Source organism: Schistocerca serialis, chromosome 5 (assembly GCF_023864345.2).
Source record: "Schistocerca serialis cubense isolate TAMUIC-IGC-003099 chromosome 5, iqSchSeri2.2, whole genome shotgun sequence".
NCBI lineage: Eukaryota > Metazoa > Arthropoda > Insecta > Orthoptera > Acrididae > Schistocerca > Schistocerca serialis.
In genome coordinates this window covers 661,890,982-661,894,228 of record NC_064642.1, presented here as the reverse complement: position 1 = coordinate 661,894,228, position 3,247 = coordinate 661,890,982, and the positions used below count along the sequence as shown (strand labels likewise).

General features: G+C 41.0%; 1 non-coding gene across 1 annotated transcript; it reads right to left on the bottom strand.

The window, feature by feature from the left end:
- Window positions 1–229: 229 nt before the first annotated feature.
- Window positions 230–302, bottom strand: Trnaa-cgc (transfer RNA alanine (anticodon CGC)). Its single transcript has one exon. It is a non-coding gene; the product is annotated as a tRNA-Ala (tRNA).
- Window positions 303–3,247: the final 2,945 nt, after the last annotated feature.

The window sequence follows — 3,247 nt, the reverse complement described above, 5'->3', positions numbered from 1 at the left end:
CCAACCCTAAACGTCGAAGAACTAGTTCCAAAAATTGAAGATGGGTTCAAGCGTGGTTAGGTTAGGTTAGTGGTGTTTAACGTCCCGTCGACAACGAGGCCATTAGAGACGGAGCGCAAGCTCGGGTTAGGGAACGATGGGGAAGGAAATCGACCGTGCCCTTTCAAAGGAACCATCCCGGCATTTGCCTGAAACGATTTAGGGAAATCACGGAAAACCTAAATCAGGATGGCAGGAGACGGGATTGAACCGTCGTCCTCCCGAATGCGAGTCCAGTGTGCTAACCACTGCGCCACCTCGCTCGGTTCAAGCGTGGGATTAAAATTCTAGGTGAATGGGTATGAGTAATAAGATTCGCTGATAACATTGCTATACTCAGAGAAAGTGCACATAAATTACAGGAACCGTTGAATGGAAAGAACAGTCTAATGAGTACAGAATATGAGCTGAGAGCAGATAGAAGAAAGATGAAAGTAATGAGAAGTAACAGAAATGAGAATAGCGAGAAAGTAACATAAGAATCTGGAATCACGAAGTAGACGTAGTTAAGGTATTTCTGCTACCTAGGCAGCAGAGTAACCCATAAAGGACGGAGAAAGGAGGACATAAAAGGCAGACGAACACTGGCAAAATGGACATTTGTGTTGAAGGCTACTGGTATTAAACGTAGTCCTTAATTTGAGGAAGAAGTTTATACTAAACTCACAATAAGCAACTTTTAAAATCAGATAATGGTACAAAGAAAAAGTAGTGCTTTTAGAACATCCGCTATTGTATGCTAAACGACTAGATATTGAGTTATTCTGATAGTAAAAGCGAGAAATTGTCAAGCATACAATATTTGTGTTTGAGGTTTGTGACTGTCTTACAAATTTTATAAGGAGACCGTAAAGCAGCAAAAGTAGTTCAGCAGCTCAAGACCTCTCATGACTGAATTCAACATAGATCGATCTACGATTCACGTGATCTGTAAGACAAAGAAGTTAACCTTCATCTCTAAAACAACGTTTGCTAGAAGATGGACAGCTGATGCCAGCATTATGCCGAAATGCGTCATGACGAACTAGATATGAATATTAAAACGATGCAGAAAAACGTATTTTTATGTGATTGTGAAAATATTTTTTCACATCGCCGTTTTTCAGATAGCCACAAGAAAACAGGTAAGTGAATGGTTTCGCCGAACTTTTCCGTTCTCGTATTTCGGTATTATGTGCAGGCTCCACAGTACCAGGAAGCGAATAATAATAAGAAAGATTTTCTCTTACGGCTAATTCATTGCGTGCCGGTCCCGTTTAACTGTTGTATATACGTCCAAAGAAATTGGCTCCGCGATTTAACATTTAACTTAATTTAACTTTCGCCCAACTTGGCCAGTAAATAAGTTAGGCCAACTTTGGCGGGGCTGCATTAACTCCGTGATGGAGCAGTGGCTGTCGGGCCGCCGTTATGAGCGCCGCGAGCGTAGGGGTGAGGGTGGAAAGGGGTGCAGCATGGGGGAGGGGGTGTTCGGCAGTGCAGTGCCAACGAGCACCAACTGCCACTTCCGCTTCAATTTCTCCACTGGGTACTCAGCAATTCCGATTTTGCTTGACATTAATGAACGATACAAATGAATTCGCCAACATTAAGTGTGTAGCGACTCGTTGCACTTCTTAGAGTTGCGACAGCGGTTATATAGACAGCAAAAGCAGAAAACAGGAGAATAATTATAGCCTATAGTGCTTACAGTGTTTTGAAATCAAACTCTCAACATGTCTGAAAAGAAAAGTTACGACCACTGTCAGTCAGCACTCTTGTTTTGAGACAGTTAGTCGTGGTCAAACTATAACAAAAAACAATGACAAGTGCGAGTAAGACTCACGGACTCAGGTTTCCACATAAAATTAATTGGTGTATGTAGACATTTCGACCATTTCGAAAATCGAGAATGTCGACGATGTTTGTCTTTTATCAACATTGATACCTGAAAGATATCAGTCCCGAGAATTCCAAGAGAATAACAAAATCTCTACAGTAATCCCTACGACTAGATCGGACATACACTAAGATGCGAGCAGGGGACTTCCGTTTTCATATGTAGAGAGGAAAGATTTAATAAAATATTGTTTATTTATTTACTAAAGCATGACTACTACGTAAATTTTATGTTTGCATACAGTAATTTGTTTTCGTGAATAAAGTTACCTTCCATTAGGAATGGGGGTGCGCTCAACGACTGTGATATGAGTTTCAAATGATAGGGCACAGCAATCAGTCGTCTTTTACTTTCAGGTTTTATAAGGCAAATCCGGATTTCGGCTAATGCCTAGCCATTATCAATGAACGATTTCATGATATCAGTGCATGTCCTAGTACGTCAGTCACCTGTTGTCACAGTTAGTTCAAGACAACAAGACTAGTCTTGAACGAACTGTGACAGAAACACGATCAACAGGGGACTGACGTTGTAGGACATGCATTGATACCATGAAATAGTGCAATGACAATGGCTAGGCACTAGTTGAAATCTAGATTTGCCTTATAAAACTTGAAAGAAAAGGACGTCTGATTGCTGTGCTCTATAATTTGAAAGTAATATTTTTCTCTTATGCTTTTGACGGATGACGAGTGCAATGAAAATTCTAATGAAAAAAAATTATTTGATATAATTGTAATTTAACAATTGCCGCAATTTTTACCTTTACTTGTGCGGTGAAACCTTGCATTTTGCCAAATTTCATGATTCTACGTCGACGAGGAATACCTGTAAGATTCGCTGAGTGAGTTTCCGAGCGTGAAAATATGTAACATGAATGGCCGAACTTTCGACTGAATTGACTTAGAGGCTTGAATGTGTCACACCACCAAAGGACTGTATACATAGTATGTGACTCAAATTTGAACTTGATACGACCACCCGTTTCTGACAAAAGGGGGTCTTCAAAGACGGACAGATAACGAGACAGACTGGATAAAAAATGACACACACCTTTTTCTTGAGGCACCTACTGAAGAGCCAAAAAAACAAATTCGCCTGCCTAATATCGTGTAGGGCCTCCGCGAGCACGCAGAAGTGCCGCAACACATCGTGCCATGGACTCGACTAATGTCTGAAGCAGTGCTGGATGGAACTGACACCATGAATCCTGCAGGGATGTACAAAAAATCCATAAGAGTACGAGCTGGTGGAGATCTCTTCTGAACAACACGTTGCAGGGCATCTAAGATATGCTCAATAATGTAATCTGTATTAATTCTGGGCGTG